The sequence below is a fragment of the Marmota monax genome, unplaced genomic scaffold (genome assembly GCF_021218885.2).
Source record: "Marmota monax isolate L192 unplaced genomic scaffold, Marmota_monax_Labrador192_F-V1.1 WCK01_AAM20220418_F8-fsc00088, whole genome shotgun sequence".
In the NCBI taxonomy this organism is placed as follows: Eukaryota; Metazoa; Chordata; class Mammalia; order Rodentia; family Sciuridae; genus Marmota; species Marmota monax.
In genome coordinates, this window is record NW_026694492.1 from 5849738 (window position 1) to 5873136 (window position 23399).

Here is a 23399-nt window from a genome sequence, read left to right on the forward strand (position 1 = left end):
GACTGAGTGGTTCTGGGTTCAAGTTTTGGGGGACTGGTGGTTTATCATAAAAAAACACTATTGAGGTGGGGGTATAGCTCAGTGGAAAAGTACTTGGCTAGCATCCAGAAGCCCTGAGTTTGAAAAGTGGCTTTTCCATGGGGAGAAAAATAAAAGGTGAAACAAAGGCCAAGTTTAAAACAAAAGCAAAATTTTGAGCTTATTTGTGTTTGTGTGAAAGGGTGAAAGGGATGCCTGCAATTCTCAAGTCATTGGAGGGTGAAGAGAGCGATGGTTTGTTTCTTCTGATAAAATTATAAACTCCCCAAGGTTAGAGTTAGAGTTTTTCTTTCTTTTGATCTGGGGGGCGAGGGCGGGGGCGAGCCTTGGGACTATAGACCACTTGAAAGGTGACAAGCCAAGCTAAGATGTGAGATTGATCTATCTATCTATCTATCTATCTACCTATCTATCTATCTATCTACCTATCTACCTATCTACCTATCTACCTATCTCCTTGATTTTGAAAACAGTATGAAAAAAGAAGGTAAAATATCTCAGTAAGTTTTAAATATTGATTGCACGTTGAAATGATGTTTGACTCTCTCGAATAATAAAATATATTACTAAAATTAATTTCCCAACCAAAATATCCTTTTATGGTTACATATCTATTTATAAATGGGAGCATGTTTATACCAAAGGATATTATTCAGGGCTAAAAAGAAATGGGTTATCAAGCCATGAAAAGACATGCAGAAATCTTAAATTACTATGCGAAAGACGTCAATCTGAAAATGCTACATGCTTGAAGAGTCTGATTATGTGATAACTTGTGAAAAGGCAGAACCATGGAGATAATAAAAGATTAGTGGTTGCCAGGGGCTGGGGAGGACTGGAGAGGGAGGAAGGGGTGAACAGGTGGAGCACAGGGGGAATTATTAGGGCAGAAAAGCTATTCTGTATGATACTCTAATGGTGATACATGGCATTAATACTTGTGTTGAAACCCCCAAAACATATAACACAAAGTGATGGGGTTTAGTTAATGATAGTATATGAATATCGGTCCACTAATTGTGACAAATGTACCACATGGGATGGGTTCTTTGGCCTCTCCCATGGCACCCTTCCTTCACCCACAAGCTCTGGGACAGAAAGAGTGCCCCCTGCTCCCTGACCCTCGGCGTACAGTACTTCTGGAAGGGCAGATGGGCTGCTGCACAGGACCTGAGCGGAGTCGCTTGATGGGAGCCTGTCATGGTCCCCCATCCTGTGATCCCATCATGGAGATGCCCCCCCCTCTGTCCTACTACGGCTGGGTAGTCCCCATCTCCAGAGGGGTGTCCAAGGCCTGGCTCCACTTTGTGAGCAAATCTTGAGTGCCCAGGGTCCCTGAGGGACAGAAATTTCTGAGTGGCTGCAATATGCAGTGGTAGCTGGCCTCTTGATTGCCTGCAATTTTGCAGAGAGGTCTGTGAGTGGTAGTTTTTTGTACATCCTAAAGTAACAGTAGAAACAACCTTAAAGTGGCACCCTAAGGCACAGCCACCTGCTGAGCCAGTGGTTCAGCCAGGCTGATTTTCTGAGGAAAGGTGAGTCTCTGCGACTTGCCCCTCCCCTGCTGCTCATCTCCGCAAACAAAAGGCCTGAATGCAGATTGTCACCCCCTGTACACTCTGTCACCTTTAATCAGAGCAGTGGTAGGTGTTCAGGTGTGGAATGGGGCAGCCTCCAGACCACACAGGGGGCTCAGAGGTGCGATCAGAGGCCCTTTCATTCTGCAAATACCTTCCTTTATTTATTTTTATTTAAAATTATGAAATACTCCAAACACACAGAAAAGCACAGAGAATACAGACTCCCAGGCACCTGCCACCTGGATATAACAACCATTAATGTTTTGCATAAGGCTTCCAGACACATTTAAAGACATGAACCTTTATAGGTGGATGGCACCATTCCCACCTAACCCCATCCTTTGCCACCTCTTCCCACCCAGAGGGAGCCTCTGTCCTGACATACCTGCATGTGTTATCTATGACATAGCCACAAATCATATGCATTAAGATTTTTACCAACATCCAATATATATCTGTTGGGTGCTTCACATCCAGGAGCCATGGTGCTGGCCAGTGAGGATGGGACGGTGAAAATCCAGATCTCAACAGCTGAGCTTAACTTCAAAGGAAAAGCAAGAAGATATGAAGGTGCTCAGGAAAAGAAAAGCCAGGAAGCTAATCAGGGGTGCTGCTGCTGTCCTTCTGGGGCTGGGCTTGTCCTCACGGTTTGGTTCATCATTGTGTCACTTGCCCTCTCCCCTGGGGAGCTTGTTTCCCTGTGGGAGTCCCCTTGCCCTGGGAGGTGTGCAGAGACAGAAGTTTTGCATTTGCTTCTGCTGGGGGCACCAGGGCCTCGTTGGTATGTGACTAGTTTTGTGTAGATATCTTGGATTGGAACTTGACCTCCTCCATGGGAGTGATTTGCATTCTGGTGTCATCTCTAAGGGGAAATGGATTTCAGATGTCAATGTCATTTGGGAGGCTTTTTTTCCCCCTGGGATCCCAGGCAGATGGCATCTTCTTTGCTGCTTCCCTGAATCACTGGGAAAAATCTTCCAGTCTTTCCATTGCTTGCTCCCTGATTCCAGAAAGCCTCAGTCCTAGATCCTCTGCCATGTTTCTGCCAGTCACAAGAGCCACATCCAGGGTCAGTATCCCCCTGGGTGCTCCAGCACTTGTTGGTTCCATTTTGTAATCTCCTATATCTCTGTCATTTGAGGAGGTTCCTTTCTTTTTCAGCGTGGCTATAAATTTAAAACATTTTTTGGTTATATTTTATCTAGCATTTCTGTGTGTTTGGAGCAGGAGGGGATCCATGTCTGCACTGACCGCTTTGCTGCCAAGAATACAAACCACATCTTTATTGACTTGTCTCAGGCCTTTAAATCTTCCCTGTCTTCTCTAACATTGTGCTCAAAAGCACAGAACCGACTGTCAGATATGCTAGGTGCAAATTCTGGCTCCCACACTTGCTAAATGTGGACCTGGAGAAAGCTAATTAACATTGGTTTCCTTATCTGTTAAGAGAGGACAATCACTTGTAATACTGTAATTACTGACTTCTTTTCATTGTTGGAGAGATTCAATGAATTTTTGATAAAATACTTTGAACTGAGAACGAGATAAGTACTGGTTACTATTAGGTTTGGTGTAAAGTCTTTGTTAGTTGGCTACTAATAAAATATTCAGCCCTTATACCATATACTCACTGGGTTATTACTATGCATCCATCAGCTAGTATTTTATTTGGTTAGTTTTTGCTTGTCATTTTGGGAAAAAGAGATGAGGAACCTGTAGAAATTGTAGCCTGGATGAACTTGGAGGCTAGTTTGTCCAGGGATGGCCTGGGAAGGCAAAAATCTTACCACCACAGGGCCTGTATTTCGTTGATTAAAATCCGTAACTTGAAAAAATGTGTCTTGGGGCTGAGTTTGTTGCTCAGTGGTAAAGTGCTTGCCTAGCATATAAATAAATAAAGGTCCATTGACAACTAAAAGAAAAAAAAAATTTTAAATGTGTCTCACCTAGCAGGCACAAGGCCCTGAGTTTGATCTTCAGCACACACACACACAAATAAAATGGTGTTTCAGATTTTGCCTCTTTCCCGTGATTTCGAGGAAATGGGTCTCCTTTTTACTGGAGTCTTAGGGCCATTTTTGTTCGCATATTTTACTGAAGCAGATGTCATTTCCCACTAGATGGTGTCTAGGAGACATTTTTTTAAAAAAAACATTTATTTTTTAGTTGTAGTTGGACACAATACCTTTATTTTATTTATTTATTTTTATGTGGTGCTGAGGATTGAACCCACGGCCTTGCAAGTGCTAGGTGAGTGCTCTACCACTGAGCCACAACCCCAGCCCTCTAGGAGACATTTTAAGTGTTCCTGTGGGATGCAAATATGGTTGGCAAGGGTCTTCCCCTGGCATTATGAACTAAATGCTCCAGCCCCAGAGGCTGGGACTTTTCTTGCCTTGCTATGAACCATTTGAATGTGTCAAGCTGCAAAGATGTTGCTGCAGATGGACATTCCCTCCATAAAGCCTGGGAATCTTGGCCCGGGCCCTGGTGTTGATGTTGGTGGATAAGAATAATTTGACACATGGACTACTGTTTTGTGCTTGGTGAAAAGCCAGGATAGGCTAGGAAAGACTCTGTTCCTCCAATAAGTACTCACTGAGTACTACTGCAGTTTGAACATTAGCACCCCGAAGGAAATTGCTGTTTCCAGTGTCCTAGACATCCTCTAGAACTATTCTATATAGGCAAATACAAAGTCTTAGACACACACACACATACACACACACACACACTTTGCAAAATTGGCAGCATACTACACTCACTGTTGTATCCTTTGCACAACATTTTATCTGTTTATCTTTCATATCACCACATATATTTAATTATAGCTGCTTGATTCTTTTTAACAATTTCATAGTATTCTACTGCATGGGCTTACTATAATTTATATCAACAATCCCACACTGGTGGAAATTTAGGTTATTTCCAATCATTAGTCATTACAATGAATGCTGCAGCTATACTCTTATACACACATTTTTTTTTTTACAGATATGAGAATGTATACAGATGTGAGAATGTATTAGCAGGATAACTTCCTAGGAAAGTTATGTCTTCCTTTTTGAAAAAAAATGCACATATATCCTTTCTGTAGGTAGCAAAAAGCTGAAATGCACTCTAAATGAGCAAATGGAATATGGGTGCACAGGGCAGTAGAGGACACTGGCCTGGGGATGGGATCCCGAGACCTTTATTTCACTTAGTTAACTAGCTGGGTGATGTTGGGCCAGTCTTTTAACTCCGCTGAATCATGGTGGTTTATTTATGAAATGAATCTTTGTATCATTCAAGGCTAAGGGAGAAGCATTCAGGAATCTAAGCACCAATCTTGAAGTCCAGTGTGGCTTTCTCCCTTTATTCAGGCTTCTCCTTGCCCAGCTATGTGAGGTCTTGGTTTTACTTCTAGTATGTTCTGCCAGGGCAGCACACACACAGCCAGGTTCCGTTTTGTCAGAATATACTGTGCAGTGAAAATGAGCCTGGAGAGTGGGGAGTCCACCCTGGACTCCTGCCCCAACTGCATGATGTTGGGAAGTCCCGTCTCTTGCAAACCTCATTCCACTGCTGAATAGATAAATTCAGAGTGAGGTTTTGGAGTTCCAAAGAAGAACAAAGCCTCCTTTCCATCTTTCACACATGGGACATTCTCCAGGAAACAGAACATGTCTTTGCTATGTTTGGTTTTTCAATTGACTGAGTCTCTCTAAAATTCCTTCCTTCCTGTGGTCAGTGTTTGCTTGGGAGGGTGGTAGGCTGGCTGGGGAACCAGGTAGACAGAGGAGGGAGAATTGCTAGTGGAAAAGAATAGACTAATCCCCATAAGCCAAAGGGCTGTTAGGGTCAGGCCGTGGTGCTGTTGTGACAGGTAACCATTTACTACCTGAAGTAAACCTGAGCTTTTTTCCAGAGGTTGTGCTGCTAAGGAAAGACTGGCCAAGCACAGCTTCCAGTGTGGGAGATGAGCAGTTTGGCCAGGAACCAGAGTTGCATGATCCTTCAGTGATCAGCATTAATGACCAGTGGTAAAAAAGGGAGAACTTAGTTAATGAAAGACTACTGTTGGCGATAGTAAACACAACCTTAATTAATGAACTTTGCTAATAGTTTCTCCCTATAAATATTTTAGCTTCAGTTCAGGCTTGAGCCCAAAGGGATTATAAGGAAGGGGTGGAGGGCATGTACACAGAGAAAGGAGCAGGGTCTTAGCAAGGGGATTTGAGTGAGCAAGATTTTACTAAGCTGAAAAACACGGATGAATAGAAATGACAGTGGTATGGAAGTGTCTGGCCTCACGCAGGTTAAGTCCCCAGCTTTTAACTGAACTTGAACTAATTTGTCCTTGAACTAATTTGTCATCATGGCTATTCTTGTTTTCCTGAATGTTCAAGCTAGGGAGAACTCCATCCCCGCAAAATCCCAGGCTAGGAAAGGTGCTTAGCTGGCTCTAGAAGTTGGATGCACATTCCACCTTCAAGCATCTGAGGTAGAATGCTCCCTGGGGCTAGGCCCTGATGGATCCCTGGCAGGATGGCCGCCATCTTGGTTGGATCTTATTCAAATCAAGAGGTCAGTGTCACCTTGCTGGTTGACTTCACTTTCCATGGGGCAGCATGAACAACCCACAGCCCTTTATCTGTCAAACCTTCTCTGTTTTCAATTAGTATCTAATTTTACAGCTGGGCCCTTTTTACATCCGCTCTGAGCACTCAAATAGCCTTGCCTTGCTTCACAGGTGTCTGTGAGAAGTAAGGAAACATTTGTCTCCTCTTCTTCACATTTCTCTATAGCAGAAAAGTACTGGAGAGAATTCTCATCTGATCTCTACCTCCTCAAGGCTGTTTGGTGGGATCAGCTGGAGTCCATATGCGTTAGGCCACTGTCACCTGAGGCGGGATCACTCCATGGAACAGCAGGTAACATGGGCTCACCTTTCCTGCTCTCCCATAGTCCTTTCCACGCTCTGCTGCACACTTCTTCCTTTTCTAATTTCCAATCTTTCTGCTTAAGCCTGAGAACATCAATTCAAGTTGGGATGGCAGACAGGAGGCCCTGTGGGCCTCTCCCGACCAGTTTTCTTGGCATCTTAAACTTTAGATTTAATAGCTAGTACTATGATCCTTTCAGGCAATTTGGATATAGTTCTTAGGTAGGCAGAACCTGAAAGGGAGGAAGAACTAAAAAAACAGACCTCCTCACTTCCAGTAAATATCAAGTAATAAGATGCCACTGCTCACTTGCCTGTTCTGCTGTGAATCTCCAGAACCATCTTTGCTTAACCCACTCTGATAACTTCCCAGCCACCAGGAAAATGAACTCTGCTTTATGAACCCTATTTCCTCCCTAAGGAAGTCGCTGTTACCTCTTTGGACCAAGGACCTCTCCCAGGTCCACGTACTGGACGTTGTTGCTCGGTCAGCATTTACAACAGCACAAGAGTGATGCCTTTCTTCCTTCCATTTGCCTGTGCCTCCAGGGAAAAAGGCACCAGCAAGTATCCATATTCTGGTCACAAGGGGCATGCCATCAATGCTGTAGTGCTGATTTCGTCACCATCCTGCTGGACTAGGGAAACGCCAGCGCCTCTGGGCATTTCTTGTACTTGAAGGAGCAGGTGAATCAACCTGGGAAATCTGGCTGCCAGAGCCATTGGGCCGCAGCCTGCCCTGTGGTGACCTTTCCCTCTGTCTTTCTGCAGACACAAAGGGAGTGTCCCCAGAGACTGCTGTCAACTCCAGCGGCCACCACATGAAACCAGGTTCTGGTTTGGCCGAGGAGATTAACCCTGCCTTGGTGCTGTGGTCAGGGGAAGGTTTTCAGGGACCAGACAATGCCTTTCTCTGTGTCCCTCTTTTCCATCTCTTTCTACTTTTCCTTGACTTTGTTCTTTGTTAGAAAGGTCCAGAGTGGCAGAACCGTGGCTGCTGTTGTGCAAGGCATGTAATTTTGACCCCCTCTGCTCCTAAAAAAAAAAAAAAAAAAAATCAATACTCCTTTTGATTCTCTGTGGAGAGTGTTTTATAGACTCCCTTCTGAGCAGCACAATCTGTAAAAGCTGATATTATCTGATGACCCTTCTCATACTTACACAATATTCTTTTTACAAAATATTTCCAGAACCTCCTGTTCCCCTGTAACTGGGACTTTACTGCACATATCTGCTTTGTGACATGCAAGTATAGTCCATCTTATCTATCCAGCTTGATAAGAAAAGCTCCGCATTTGCATACTCAAAGGCACTGGGGTATGACAAAGGTCATTGGCTGACACATAGGCCTCCAGTGGGAGGGGAGCATGAAGTGTCCAGCTATGTTAAATGCAAGATGATGAGCTCAGTCAGATGTGGACATGGTGTGGAGTTAGAGAGAAGTTCCTCAGCTGGAGAAGGTCTGACACCTGTTGTGTATCTAACCTTCAGCAGTGTCACCCAAAGAGAGAAAGCACCTATGTTGGTCCTTCCTGCGGTACATCTCACATCAGAGAAGGAGATATGAACAATCTCCATTTAACTGCAAAGTTCCAGAGCTAGGAGAGAAGTCAGAGGTCACATCAATCCAGATGTTGTGAACTGGTGGCTAGATGGGTCTGCATAATGGACAGATCTTTTCTTACCTGCCCTGTTTGACTCTTTTTTAGCTTGCATATTCTTTCATTGTCAATATTGAACCATCAGGTGGTTTCAAATAAAATAAAGTTTGAGAATTTTATTGAAAAATCAGAATCTCTGGCAACTTCAGAATCTGTTCCTTCTTGGGAACAATGGAGAGACAGTGGCCCCCTTTTACTCTCTGGAGGGTGACGTCCTCTGGCTGCTTCATTTATTTATAATGCATCCAGATGCTGTAGGCACCTGGGTCTGTGTTTCATGTCTAAATTTAATCCTCCCCAATTTCCTATATAAAGAAAGAGGAAAAATGGATGATGAAGTGACTTCCAAGACCCCAGGGACAAAGAGGCAGAGTTCTCTCGAGACCTGGGTCTCTTCCACCAGGCCAACATGGTTGTTCTTGTTTCTAAGCCCCATCTTTAAAACTTTCAGCTGAATGTCCTCTAGAACTGGATTTTCACTCCTAAAGTTGTCCCCAGAAAATGGGGGCACTCAAGTCTCTGGCTTCTGTGTTTTCCCCCCAAAATATTATTTTTTCCCATGCTTTCAGAGAGGAATGCTACAAGTTTGTTACCATTAGATCTGTTCTGTGAGAAATGCTAATGGGAGTCTGTCCTTCCGGTCAAGATGTAAAGAAGCTAAAAAGTCATTTGAAGGTGTATGAAGAAATGCAGATCTTCAGTAAAGGTAAATATATGGGCAATTTCGAGGCTGGTGTTACTGCAATTTTGTTTTGTAAATATACTTTTTATTTTCTACATGATTTAAAAAAGTAGTTGTAATTTATCATGGAAAAGGTTGGGGACCAGAGAAAAACCAGGAGAAGAAAACCAATCTCTCATAATTCTATCATCCAGAGAAAGCGGCTTGCCAAAACTTACGGGTCATTTTCACATCTGATTGGGAGCTTATTCTTTGAACTCTTCAGTCCCTGTCTACATACGGAAAAATAGTCCTCACTACATGGGGACTATTTTTCCATATCACTAAATGTTCCCAAGTGCTGTTAAGGCTTCTGTAGCTGAGCAGCTGATTGGCTTGTGTGGGGTGCTATCCGCTGTATTGGAAGGATGGGCCCATCACGGGCAGTACTGTGACCCTGTTCTCTCCCTCTCCCATTCTATAGCACCTGCCCCCATATCTCATTTTAAAAGTTCTATATGGTGCTTTGACACCTTTAAGTCTCCAGGGCTTCAAAGACCTACCTGTGAATTCTCTTGTTCTCATCTAACACCCTCCCCAACCCCGCCAGAGGAAAGGCTCCCTGCCCACTGAGTTCCCCTAACTGCTGGGCCAATTGCCTCTCACTTTGTCCTCAGCCTAATACATTTCACCCAGCTGCCAGGCATGACATTATTCAAACATGCCAGTCATCTTCCTACAGACCAGGGCACCTCACCCCTGGTTACTACAAAGCTTGCCCCCCACAGTCCCGGAACACAATTCCTATGTGAACCTGCATGGTATATATGGTAAAGGTAAATATATGGGTATATATAACCAGCCCATGTCCCCTGCCCTGGGCTATGACTGTACACAATTAATAAATTGCTGTTGATCTCATCTGTCCAGTCTTGGTGACCTGTGTTTGGCTATCCCTGGAATCTTAGGGTAGGAATCTCTCCAGCAAAAAGGTAAAGAGAAGGTGGACAAGACCATCACTCTGCTCTTGGTACTAGTAATACAAGGCTTTCGACGAGGGGTGAAAGTTTATTCCTTCTAAGGAGAAGCTTTTAAGAAGTTCACATTTTCATTCTTGTTGTTCAGGGGTGCTATATTTTTATAGAGATCAATACTGATTAAAGTCAGAGAGCTAAGGATTCTAGTAGGGCCTTGGAGGGGAGGAGTAGAGAAATCTCAACCCAGGGGTTTCATGTGCTTCCTGAATCTACTCATTGACTGGTACTTGGTGTTTTCTTCAGTCAGACTGTGTTCAGGAGTTGGGTGGTCTATTTCTGACACTGAATGATTTGGGGCAAAGGACCTCATATTTTTGGACCTCATCTTCCTATTCCTGAAATGGCAAACCTAAGGCTTGCTTGATGCCCAGGGTGCTGCATCTCTTGCATCCTTTTCCCTTTCTCTTGTTTCCGTGGTATCTTTCCCCTGCCTCATTCAGTAAATATTTGAAGAGCACTCACAGTGTGTCAAGGACTGTTCTAGGTGCTTTGCTTTAGTTGAAGTGTGTACCGAGGAAGTTTAAAAAATGCAATCAAATGCTTACCTTTCAATAAAAGGAAAGTAACCTCTGTGTTGGAAAGAGCATTGTGTTGGACTTCAGACACACCTGGGTTTCCGGTCCTGATGATACTCAGAACGTAAGCAGCACTCTGGGCACATGAAGCAGTGAGTCAGGCAGAGAGAAAACATCCTTGGTTCTCATCTGCACACTGGTCCACCTGCTTAGTACCTACAGACATCTTCTTTGTGCTGCGTGGACCTTCAGACCGCTATGCCTGCACTAGGCACACAATTGCATTTGTTCCACCAGGCTGCAAATCCAGACACTGGAGCCCAGCACTTTTGTTTATAATTCCAGCATGTGACACTTAGTAGGCACTTTTGAATGTCTTTTGAAAGCCCCTGGTGCAGTTGCTGCGATTTTCACAACTAGAACATAGGAATGAATGTGTCCAAATCCAAGCCACCGACCAAGGCACTCTCCTTGGCAAGACAGTGGGGCCAACACTTCTCCAAGTCGAACTTGGTCTTTGCTTTGCATTTAGATCATTCTTGAACCACCTTCCAAAACCTAATTTTTCTTTTGTTGTCATGTCAAATTTTCTGCTCAAATGATATTTACCACCTTCGTTAGTCATAAATTTTAATACTAAAGATGTCATAATTCTCTGAACCTGTAAAAATGCTTCTTTAGACATTGAATTATTATTATTATCTGGCCAAATAGCCATGGCTAAACCCTCTCTCAAGGATAAAAAATTGCCACTATTAAGAATAATCCAAAAGAATATTCAAAAGGCAATGGGAGAAACTCCTAAAGATGTATCAATCTCTTTTGAACAATGAGGATGTCATTGGAAAAGGAAAGTGATTTGAGCAATTCTTTTTTTTTTTTTTTAATGAACAAAAAAATAAATCAGTCTCGTTGCTTGAGTTACCCTATGCCTCAGGGAACAGGGAAAGGAAGGAGAGGGCCAGAGAATTTAACAACACAGTGTTTAGAGACAGGGATCCAAGATGGCTTACATGACAACTATTGTCTCACATTATCTGATTCTTAATTTCTTCCACTTATCGTTAGGAAGACAAACAGCCCTTTGAGGGGTCTTGGTTTGGCCCCCATGCGAATGATGTGTGATACAAATACCTTCTTCCACTGGACTTTCCCCAGGAGTGGTAGGTGTAGTCACATGGGCAAAGGTGTGTGCATCCCTGGACCAGGGCCATGGTGACTGCAAAGTGGGCCCAGGGATGGAGGAGATGAGCTAGCTGAGGTGAGGGACTATAGAGAAGCAGGAGCAGCCTTAGAAAGGCACCTAGCGCCGGGGGAGAAGGTACTTCCTTGGGTAGGTCTCAGGAAGGAGGAAACAGCGATTCCTCGGGTTTTGACAGGGAGGGATCCCTGGGAACGTGTGGATGGAGCAGAATGCACAGGGAAGAGGGCCGTGTCCAGCAGAAGGAGTGGACTCAACCCAACACATACACAACCAAGAGCTGGTTTGTGGACAGTCTACTTACCCCACTTCTCACGTTTCCTTCCAGGTTGGAAAGAGCATCGTGGGTTCTCATTAGGTGCTTCTCATCTTCTGTGCAGCCAGCCCTGGGATGTCATAGGCTCCTTTGCCCCTCAGTTTCACCTCTAATAGAAAAGGGAGGATCACACGACTGGCCTGCCTCACTGGGTTGCCCTGGCGATGGAATGCTGTATTCTGTGTGGAAAAAAAAAAATCATTCATTCGTTCGTTTGTTCATCCAAACATCCATTTATTTATTCCTTTGGGCTTCCGTCTAGAGCAGAGGAGGAAAGGCATGGATATGGGATTTCGATCACATCAAGAGCTGTGACTGGCTTATAAAGAGAGAGAACTGGAGAATAATGACTGGAGACACGGGAGCTTTGGCTTTGGAAATGTTCCCTTGGTCCCTGCACTACTGGTAATTGTGCCTTTTCTCTCTTTTCATTAATGGCTAAAAGGATGAAATCTCGATACTGACAGAGCAGCGTCTCTTACAGACAAGTCAGTGGAGGGAAGAGTCCGCACAGAGCCACCCCTGGGTCTGCAAGGCCAGGCTGTCCTGAGCACCCCCTCACCTGTCATATGGCTTGCCCAACTGCCCTTTCCTCTTTTGCAAACACAACACTGATCAAACACAGGGGGTTCTTGACTTGTCACGTCTCTGGGCAAAATGGAAGCACAAAGGGATCTGAAGGGTGGACATGCTTTGCCTCCGTGCTGGGTCATCCCTGGCAGGATGTGTCCAGTAATACTCCTGGGAGTGAGCTGCTTCTTTCAGGAAGATCCTAGAATGAAGTCTCCAGCTGGCCTCTGGGTTGACATTGGTCAAATGGCCTAGTGGCTTTGCCTGAGTTCACGCCCCTCCACTTTTTACCTGGGTTCTTGGGGCAGGACAGTTGCTAGGAGCCGTGACAGGAAGATTAGGAAGAGGTGAAAGGTGAGGTTGGGAGTAGTGTTTACTCTCCCACGGTCCCTGCACGACCCAGGATGAATGCGGAGACGGCAGATAAGGTTAATCAGAGCAACAGGCTGCTTGCTTCACAGGGACAAGGCTACAATAGTATGAAACCCTAAGAATGGTTTTGATAAAGAGAGAAATCATATGTTGGTTTTCACTGTTAATTCCTTCAGAAAATCAGGCCTTTGCAGGAGATGGCTTGATATTGTCTGTAAACACAATTAGTCTGGGGTCCCCGCCACATGGTAGTAAAGATGCCTTCAAAAAAAAAAAAAAAAAAAAAAACAGGAGGAAGATTAAATGATTACATTAGTAGAGCAAATATATGTCTGATAAAGTTTTATGAGCTCTCCTTCCAAGAAAGGGGCTCCACAAAAGCAATATTTTATTATCCTTGTTCCAAGGCTCAGGGAAATGCAGCCTCCCTTATTTACCTTGGTGGTTTGTGACCATATTCTATTCGTAGAACATATATAAATTAATATATCTATTAATGACTTATCTCCTTTTTAATTATTATTTTTCAAGAAAATTCAGACCAAGCATCAAATCCTTGTTATTAACATCATTCAATGCTGAATCTTTAAATATGTTCTTTTACACTGTGTATCCTTCTCTACTAGGAAATAGCTCAAATTTTCTCTTGTCAAATAGCAAAACTATATCATAGAAAAGTAGACATTAAAATATGGATGTAATGTGATCTCCTGCTCAGATTGTGAGATTTCCTTGAGGAAAAGGAATTTAAGAGGTGGTTTAAAAAGGAATTTAAAAGGATTTTAAGAGGTGGTTCACTGACTCAGGGACCAGAAGTAGAGTTGATAGGTGGGCACCACTGTTACCTTTTCCATAAGCACAACCCTTAAGTAAAATGAGAACTTCTGACCCAGATGTCCTAGGTATTAGACCTCACAGCTAGGGGTTGAGGCAGGCAGGTAGTTGGTGTAGGTAACGTCACATTGTTCTCTCTATAAAGCTTAATCAGTGCAATCAAACTAACTTTATCAGGTACCTTCTCCACTGGAGGGGAACCAAGTTATGGGAGTCACATGTTAGTGCTAATCACTACTGGTCTCTCTGTCAATTGGGGAAAAACATCCCAAAGGAAATGTCTTTGTTGTGTTCCATTTTGCTGAATGACAAAAAGACAGAATCTAGAAGGTTAGGGAGGGGATGTTCTAGGTCTTCTAGACTTTTGTCCTAATAATTGGGAGGGAAATATAATGGCTAGAATGCCATTGTTCTTCATTTCTAAAAGGTATACACACACACACACACACACATACACAAGCCCAAATGCTTGTTACACTGAGTCATCATGGAAACTCTGCTTAATTATATTAATTACCTATTGATTTATGACAAATGACCCCAAAACTGAATGGCTTAAAGCAACAATTAACATTTATTATCTCACACAGTTTTTTTGGGTCAGGAGCTCAGGAGTGGCTTAGCTGGGTAGTTCCAGCTCACAGACTCTCATTGGGTCAGATGATAACAGCTGGCACAGCAGTCATCTGAAGACAGGACTAGAGCTGGAGAATCTGATTCCAAGATGACAAACTTTCGTGACTGTGGACTGGGTGAGGCATCCCAGGTCTTTACCACGTGGGCCCCACAGGGCTGCTTGAGTTCCTCATGGCATGGTGGCCAGCTCCTCCCAGAGTTAATGATCCAAGAGAAAGCAGGTAGAAGTTGAAATGCCTTTTATGACCTAGCCTCAGAAGTCACACTCTATCATCTACCATACCCATTGGTCATGTAGGTCAGCCTTACCTGGGAAAGGACTACACAAAAATAGGAATACCAAGAGGGGAGAATCACTGGAGACCATCTTGGAGGCCGGCTACCATATTAACTTCTCTGAATTTTCTATGCACTGTAGCAATATTTTTCCAAATGTTATTCTGTGGTTTTCCAAAAGATGTTAATAGACATTTGGCAAAACCCACTATGTACTTTTACATCACCCTTACCACATACATTGTTTACCACCACTACTAACAACACTCTTCTGTGGTCCGAAAAAAAAGGGCAAACTACACTCAGAGAGTCATAATTCACTTTGCATCATACCAGCTCTGAAGTGCACTCCTGTAAGATGTCTTTAAATTTGATCCAGCATTTCTCAAACCCCTTTGACCTTGAGTTCACTTTTAAGAAATATATGGTAGTGGCTTCTAAAATGTGATAATCAGAAAGATACCATTTGAGAAACACCTTTCTGGAATTGTTCTACATTAGACTCACCTGACTTCAAATTTTCCAAGAAGGTTTCTGTGGCTCTATGGCATTTGTGAAGATTCGAGCAGGGTGAGAGGAGATCTGCCTCTGAAACCCCTGTTTTTGCCCATTGATGATTCAGTCTCAGTATGAATCCTTCCTTGGTTCCAACAACCATAAGACTCCAGGAAAAGACTTCATAAAAAAAATGGGGAATCATCCTACCAGCCATTTTATACCAGGAGTGTTTTCATCTTGGTTGTTACATTAAGATGTATTTGTTCTTAATAAAGAAAAGAGAACATGATGTTACCAATCTTCTAGAAGCACTTTGGGTTTTAGGGAAGAATAGCACTGTGGTCACGCACACAGGCTCTGGAGCCCTCCCTTCACAGCCATGCTGCACCATGCATGATCTGAGTAAGCTTGGGTGCGTCCCTTTAACTTTTTTATGGTTCAGTTTCTTTGTCTGCAAAATGAGAACAATAAGAAAACGCATCACACAGAGTTGTGAGGAACAAATGATATGAAGCTTATAAAGTCCTCAACCCAGTACCTGGTCCATAGTGAGCATTTGATAAACATGAACTCCTGTTGCAAGGGAAGGGGATTATTTGAAAAGTTAGTGGTTCTAGGGTCCCTACCAAAAAACCACCCCCCTACCCCCCAAAAAATCCACATCTCTGAGTTGCCAAAATAATAAGAAACCAGGTGAGAAAGAGATGTCACTAGAAAACAATTCAGAAAAAATAAATAGATAAAAGAGATGGAAGAGGAATTCAGGAAGCATGGATGGGCTGGTGAAAGGGCACGCATGCGTCAGGAGTATACCAGATGTCACTGGCACTCAGTTTTCCAGTGACCTGGTAACTTCATCAGCACATAGGAATGGTGCAGCCTGATTATTGAGTTGCAGAGTTAAAGAGAAAGTTACAGATTAGCCAGTCTGGAGCCTCCCTTGATAGTTAAAGGGACAGAGAGTCACAGAGAATAAACATGCAGCCAAGATCCCCTGGGCTGTCAGACACAAAACCAGGCTCCTGGTGCTGGGTTCTGGCCCATTTTATGTGAGTAAAAAATGTCTTATGTGAATTTTAAAAATTCATTGAAAGATAAAATTTTTCCAACAATACAGAACCTAAAGCATTGTTCTGAGTTGACGTGCTGTATTTGCCATTCAAATTCTCACAAATATCATGGGCCAATTATCAACCTCACTGACATATCAATTACATACCACAAAATGTAGATTTTAATTGTATTGTTTGGTGGGTTTAGGAAAATGTACACACCCAGGCAACCACTACTCAGTTAAGAATCAGAACATCACCATCGTCCCAGAAATCTCTCCCCTGTGCCTTTGCAGTCAGTCACCTGCCTCTGTCCCCAACACATGCTCCCAATAAATATCGGTCAGATTTCACATTCAGGTTTCAGCCAGTGCAGTTGGAATGGGTCTGGCTTGGTCCTAGCACTGTGTTGGTGCCCTGGGGAAGAAGGGGAAAAGCAGCGTCTGCAACCCATGAGCTGCTTAGGAGATGGCCAGAGGAAGCAACTTGAGTCACACAGTTCCCTTCTTATGTCATCTGGGACCAAAATGACAAGGGATGAGGTGATTTGACAGGTCTGGGTATCATAGGCCAACCTTCAGGGGTCGGGGTGGGGGGGTAGGGAGGGGTGGGGGAAGGGAGGACAGGCATCCCCATAGGAGGTGGGATGGCCAGGGGCTGGCTTCCCACGATTGCTGACCTTTCGTGGACCCAAGAAAAAGTCCTTGGCTAGAGGGGGGATGCAGAACTCCCGCTGGGCAGCTGCAGAAGACAACTGAAGTCTGGGATAGGAAGACCAGGCCTTCCATAATTATTGCATAATATAGCATATGTTGCATTAACATACATTATTTACTAAATAAATGCAGGTTTAAAAAAATGTCGGACCATGATCCTGCTGCCCTTTTGCTTTTGAAAATGGCCTTGGAGCCTCTCAGCCCTTGGCCAGCTCTCCGGGGCTTTGAGGAGCTCCAGAGTGGGAGCGTTTGCCAAGCCTCTAATGACAGGGGCCCATTAGAGCACATGGCTGGATTCCTGGAACCACTGAATAGATTAAGAAATGGAGCTGGAGAATTAGCTTGATGCATGCCCTGCCAAGGAGGGACACATGTCCCCCGCCATGGTGGCTCCCTAGAGGGCGGGGCAGATGGGAAAGATGTGACTAGGTTGTTATGGCAGCATTACTAGTAGCAATGGAGGTGCCCAGCGTCCCTCCCTCCCAAATTCCCTCTGCCCAATACCCACTCTGGGCAACTCAGGGACTCCTGTGACCCCCAGGGCTCAGGCTGTCAGGAGCAAGAGCTACAAAAGAAAGAAAAGAAAGGGAGGAGCAGGATGTGATATTGAGAACTACCCTATGCCCAGACTCTGCTCCTGGATGGGTGGGGGGCTCAGAAGAGTAATGAGGCCTGTTAGTATCTTTAGGTGTGAAATGAAGAAGGCTCTGTTATGGGGCTGAGTTTTGGTCTCCCCAAATCCATCTGTTGACATCCAAACCATCAGTACCCCAGAATGGGACAGTATTAGGAGATTGGTAATAACAGAAGTCACCAGGGTAAAACGAGCATTCAGGGAGGACCCTAATTAAATATAAGTGGTGTCCCTGTACAAAGCGGAAGTGTGGGTACACAGATATGCATAGGGGGAAGACGCCAAATGAAGACCCAGAGAGAAGACGCCATCTGCAGTCCAAGGAGAGGGGCCTGGAACAGAGTCTTTCCTCCCAGCTTTCAGAAGGAACCGACTCTGCCAAGACCTTGATCTGGGACTTCCAGTCTCCAGAACTGTGCGAAAATACACTTCTGTTGTTTAAGCCAACTGTCGGGGTATTTGTTATAACAGCCCTCGATACCTAATAGCAGCCCTAGCAGAGAACACCGATGCGTCCCTTAGAGCAGAATGCCGGGTTGAAGAAGGTTGTGTTCCTGAACCAAGGAATGTCTAGGCTAGGACCTAAATGGAAGAGAGCCGAGAGGAGAAGAGGTGGTGTGGAGGGAGGAGGGGGGAAGTCACATCTGGGCAGAGGCACAGCCCATCCAAAAGCCCTGTGGCAGGTCAATCATAAGTCTATGGAACTGCGAGCACCAAGTTGGGTATTGAGCCAGAACCTAGAGGTGGGCATCAAATGCCAAGCTAGGACACAAGGCAAGAATAAACAAGAGCATGAAGACTGCCCAGCCCGGGGCTCTGGAAATTGGATTCTTAGAAATATCCCTGGTCTTCTATAGGCAGCTTCCTCCAGATTCCCACCTGAGATCAAAGTTGTAAACCCAGATCCCTGACCTTGTCTACACATTTGCCACTGCAGATCGAGAGCAGATCCTGCTTTTTTTTTTTCTTTTTAATTCAGTGACTGGTTGATATGGGTCTTTTGGAAACCAGCTTAATCGTCAACAATAAGGTGACAATAAGGTGAGTTTCTACTGCAAGACTGAAGGGGGATTGTCAGCAGCCTGTGTTACTCCCAGTTCTTCAGACTGAGCACTTCAGATGAAGCTACCCAACCCTGTGCTGAAGGGGGTCTGGCCCTGCAAGGCGGTTGGGCTCAGCTGCCCACAGACAAGGTGTGGTGACTTACCGCCTGTCATCAGTAATCAGCTTGACAGGGAGTCAGTCAGATTAGGGGGTCAGGTAACTGGTGAGAACTTTGGATTTTAATTCATTGTTGTCTAAACAATAGAAACCTTTTCTGAGTAGAAACAAGGCAAAGTATTTGGCTTTAAAAAAATCCTTTCTGGGAGCATGGTGGGGGGTGTTGTGGGGGAGGACGGGGCCCTGGGTAAAGCTGGTGGGTGAGATTTATCTCCATGGAGATGCACAGAGGGAGGCATCCTGGGGTGCTGGAGGGCAGTACTTCCTTGGCAAATGAGTAGGAGCAGGAGACTGTTAGATCGTAAGTTCGGGCTTGTGGTGTTTGTGTCTCAGGAAGGTCACAGGAGAATGAACGATGAACTTTCTCAGGGCCAATTTCTGGACAATGGATCCTGTTTTATTGTCCAGAGAAAGGCAGGGGCTATTCTCTAACATTTTGTAGGCTGTCAAGAGACAGGATAAATCTGGGACCACTTTTAAATACTGAGTTTCAATTGCTTCCTCCTTCCCTGGGCAGATATATGGTCTTCCGGTATGATTTAGTGCCCAAACCTCAGGGACTGGTGTGCTTCTTTAGGCTGGAGATGTGAATTTCCAATTACTTTTGTGTTCTCTGCCGAGGACAAGCTCCACCCCGCTGTAGGGGGGACACTCAGGCCAGAATATTTTCTTAGGGAAAGCAAGAAAAAGGCCTGGACCATTGCTGGCCTGGTTCCCTACTGTTTCTGGGATTGGGAGAGGGTCCCCATAATAATAGTAACAATATTGCTATTATTGTGCTTGAAAGGTGGATATGCTGAGTGCTTATACTTTGTGCCCTCTTGGTTCTAACCAATAAGGAGATACATTAGATCAAAGTTTCGATGATATTCCCTGAAGCGTTGGGCTCTCTGGTAAAATTAGACATCAGGAGATTCCAATTGGCTCTCCAGTCGGAACGTACATACTGAGCAACTCACCCCATAAAGAGAGATGGATTACCTCCCTGGGGTAGGGACCAGGAAGGGAGGGCAGCCAGCTCCTGATAAAGTCAGCCAGGTGTGAGCATTGGCAAGATACATCCACGTTCCTTTTGGAGACACGGTTCCTGGCAAATGTAAGTCAGTGGATTTACCTGGTTCTCTGAAATCTCACCAAGTGGATGAGTCAATCTTCCCCAGGCTGGAGCAGCCTGTGATAGGGGAATATTACTTTCTTCTGGCTATGGGGCAAAGTAGACTGTACTTATAAGGAACAGGATCATAAGCATGCCCCTTGAAGAATAGCACACCTGGTGGGTTCTCTCTGTACCAGGTGCTTGGATCAGTTTAGTGCATATTGTACATTACTCACTTCGGGTGGTTTTGCTTTCTGACAAGGAATCAGAAACCATGGATTTGCCACTTGTTCTAAATAGTCACTGGCCTCCCTAGGTCAAGCTTTGGGCTAGCAAAGTGCTTTCACTCTGTACAGTCAGCAAGGTCCATGACTGGCCACAGGTTGAGTCTACTTTGAGTATTGGGGATCAGGAGTCTGGGCAGGAGAGGAAATTTCTGGGCATGTGATTTTTCCAAGGATGCAGATGAATTCAAGTTTGACCAAGAGACACACTCTTGAGATTCTTGCTGGAATTCCTCTTTCTCAGGTCTAGGTGCTCCTTTGTCATTAGAAGTCACAACTCTGTGGGTAACATACCCCCAGGGATATTGGGACAGCCCTTGTGGAGGTATCCAACCTGGGAGGAAACCAGAGGGAATCAGAGATTGAGCTGTAGTGACTGTTCTAGCACCCGGACCCCACAGTGTCTGAGCAAGGTGTTCCTCTGGTTTTTCAAGTGAGTCTGTACATCTTCCCTGCTTTTTTGAGCTGTGTACAATCAAAAAAGTCTTGGCTAATAGCAGGAGAGAGCACTGAAAATATAGGAAGAGGTGATGGTGAAAAATACCAAAGGTTTTGTCTGTAGAGATGTCACAGAAAGTATTTCAAAAACAATCATCCTGAGTTGTGCCTTCGACCATGGTATGAGGCGCCCAGGTGATACATCAGGAAAATCAATACTGATAAAGACGGCTGGTGTGACCTGAGTCAGTCATTCAGGTGACTGTGTGTGTGGGTGTCATGGGTAGGAAGAGGAAGTGGACTATGTGATTGTGAGTGGGTGTGACGAGAGTCAGGCTGTGTTTGTGTGCATCTATGTATGTAGTTGGGGGTGGAAGGTGCTGGTGAGAATCAGTAATGGGCTTGGTTTGGCCGACAGGCAGCTGTCAGCCAAAGGGCGCTTCCAGTTGTAATTGAGAAATGGCAGTGAGCTATCTCTCCCGGAGCGGGATGATAGTAATTAATTGTTCATTGATCCTGCAGGTCAGCTAGAGGTCAGTGAAGTTACTCCAGTGGCCTGCTAGTTCACCAGGCAGCCAGGAGCAGTAGTTTGAGACCTCAGCGGGGACTGTCCTGTGCCCTCAACCCTGACGCAAGGTGATGAGATAATTATGGTAACCTTAATGTCTATTATTACAAATAATACACAAGTGAGCCATTCAGAAAAACCATGTCAGCATACTATTTAAGATGGGAGGAGGAGAAGGAGGGGGATATGTGTTGGGCAGTGGGCATTTTGTAGCACAGAATGGAACACCGCAGTGTGCCTGTTAGTACTACTACCATGGAAGGCTTAGGTAAGTGTCCACCTGGGTATGACACTGTCCCTGGAGAACCCCCCAGATCTCACTCCTCACCCATATAAGCGACTAAAGTTTACGACAGAGAATCTCTTATGCCATCTGAATGACACAGAGGGTGAGTGAGTAAAATAAGACTGAGTTCTACTCCAGTTCTTCTGCAAGGCCTTCCCCTGTCTGATACATCCTCTCAGTTCCTCGTGCCAGGTACTGTGCTGGGTGCACATGTCTCACTTATGTTCATGTCACATCTCTGGAGCCTGCATACGTCCTGAATTATCTTCCCTCCAACTAGAGTGTAAACTTTTTAAAAAACTGACCACACTGGGTATCTTAGACAACAGCCCTAGCCGGCGTTTATTGAGTGTTATATTGGGCTGGTCATGTAGTAAGCTCCATAATGCTTGGTACAGGTCCCCATGAATACTAGTCCCTCTAAACATACTGACAGATGAGAAAAATGAGTGCTAATTGACTTGGTAGATTCACTGTTTGTTCTCATCTCACTTTGGGTTGTCCCTTCAGTAGGACTTTCTACTTGTATGTCTGTAGAGATGTCACAGAAAGTATTTCAGAAACAATCATCCTGAGTAGTGGTTAAAAGGCAAGATTACTGGTAGGGTCTTGTGTGGATTTTTTGGGTGAAATATTGCTTTTGTAGTTATGCTGGGGCTCAGAGAACAACCTTAGTGTATTGTGGTGAAATCCCGGATCTGCTTTTCTTTTGAAATGCTGAGTTTTCTTTCTGTGCACCTGACATCTCTACTGGACAGGGCTGGACAAAGTCACCCTTTGAAGTTCTTAGTGACAACTGTTGGCAAGAGTTGGAGATGCCCACTGATCAACACCTCCGTTGTAGGGTCACCAGTGACCACCAAATCTAAAGGACACGGTGGAACTCAATGGGGCATCTGAACCCAGGGTCCTCCTGGCCTCTGTTGTGAGCGATGGTTCAGGGCTCCCACCTCTTTGGCTGCTATTCTCAGTCCCTTCATGGGGTCTCCAGGTGTTCCTCCAAGCCATCCATTGCAATTACCGCCTATATTCTCTATTTCCAGAGAGAGAGAGAGAGAGAGAGAGAGAGAGGTCTCCCTCAGGCCTCTTGTCCTCATCCTTTGGATTTTGTAGGCAGATGTCTCCACCGGAATACCCCATGTATACCCCAAGCTCAGTAAAATTAAAGTGGGATTATGCTGTCACACTCTCTGTCTTCCCATCTTCATCTCTGAGCCTGTTTTCTATTTAATAAATGGCGCCTCCACCGTACTGCCCCAGTCGACCTTCACACTCTCCTCTCCTTCACCTCTCACTCCCCGTCAGTCCCCAAGTCCTGGAAGAGTCTGTTTTTCGGTGCCTTTTGTGTTACTATTGCCTTCTTCACCTGCTGGACCTCCAGTGTCCTCCACTCCACCTTCTCCTTCACTTCTCCTTGACACGGGTGCTTTGGTGGCCCCCAGCTGTCCCTCCTGCTTACTCCCCATTCATTTCCCATTCAGTTCCTGGAGGCCTTTTAAGAAATGCAGATTATATCCCAGTCCTCTTTAAACTCCACCAGAGTTTTTGCAAATCTCTAGAAGGTCAAGCCCCTGACATGGTTTATGAGGCCTATAATCCTTGGGTCCTTGGTCCCCTCTGCTGACCCAAATTCTGTTAATCCTCGTATCACAGCCATGCCACCCGACGCTTGCAGATGTCTTGTGCTATTTGCATCACCTTGAAAAAAATGCCCTCAATTCTTTCTGCTTTAAGATCCAGGCCTGCAAAAGTTGCCCATAAGCCCTGCCTCCGCGTCCACAACCAGGCAGTGCCAGTCTCCTCGCTCTGTGCCCCCACAGACCCCAAAGCTCTGCCGATGCGGTAATAGCAATTAAGACGTAGGAAGTGCTTCCCAGTGGGGGCCATGTGCTGAGCCTGCTCTCCCTTATCACAGTTCATCTGCCGACCTAGTGAAGGAGACCCACCTCCATTCTCATTTGATACGCGGGAAACCAAGAAC

The 23399-nt window shown here is 44.9% G+C and overlaps 2 long non-coding RNA genes across 2 annotated transcripts; one reads left to right on the forward strand and one right to left on the reverse strand.

Moving 5' to 3' along the window:
- Positions 1 to 1736: 1736 nt before the first annotated feature.
- On the reverse strand, positions 1737 to 12029 carry LOC124075812 (uncharacterized). Its single transcript, XR_006846177.2, has 3 exons — positions 11926 to 12029; positions 6982 to 7581; positions 1737 to 2785 (listed from the first exon to the last, which is right to left on the reverse strand). It is a non-coding gene; the product is annotated as an uncharacterized LOC124075812 (long non-coding RNA).
- On the forward strand, positions 7967 to 12063 carry LOC124075811 (uncharacterized). The gene is made up of 3 exons (XR_006846176.2): positions 7967 to 8006; positions 8777 to 8913; positions 11950 to 12063. It is a non-coding gene; the product is annotated as an uncharacterized LOC124075811 (long non-coding RNA).
- Positions 12064 to 23399: the final 11336 nt, after the last annotated feature.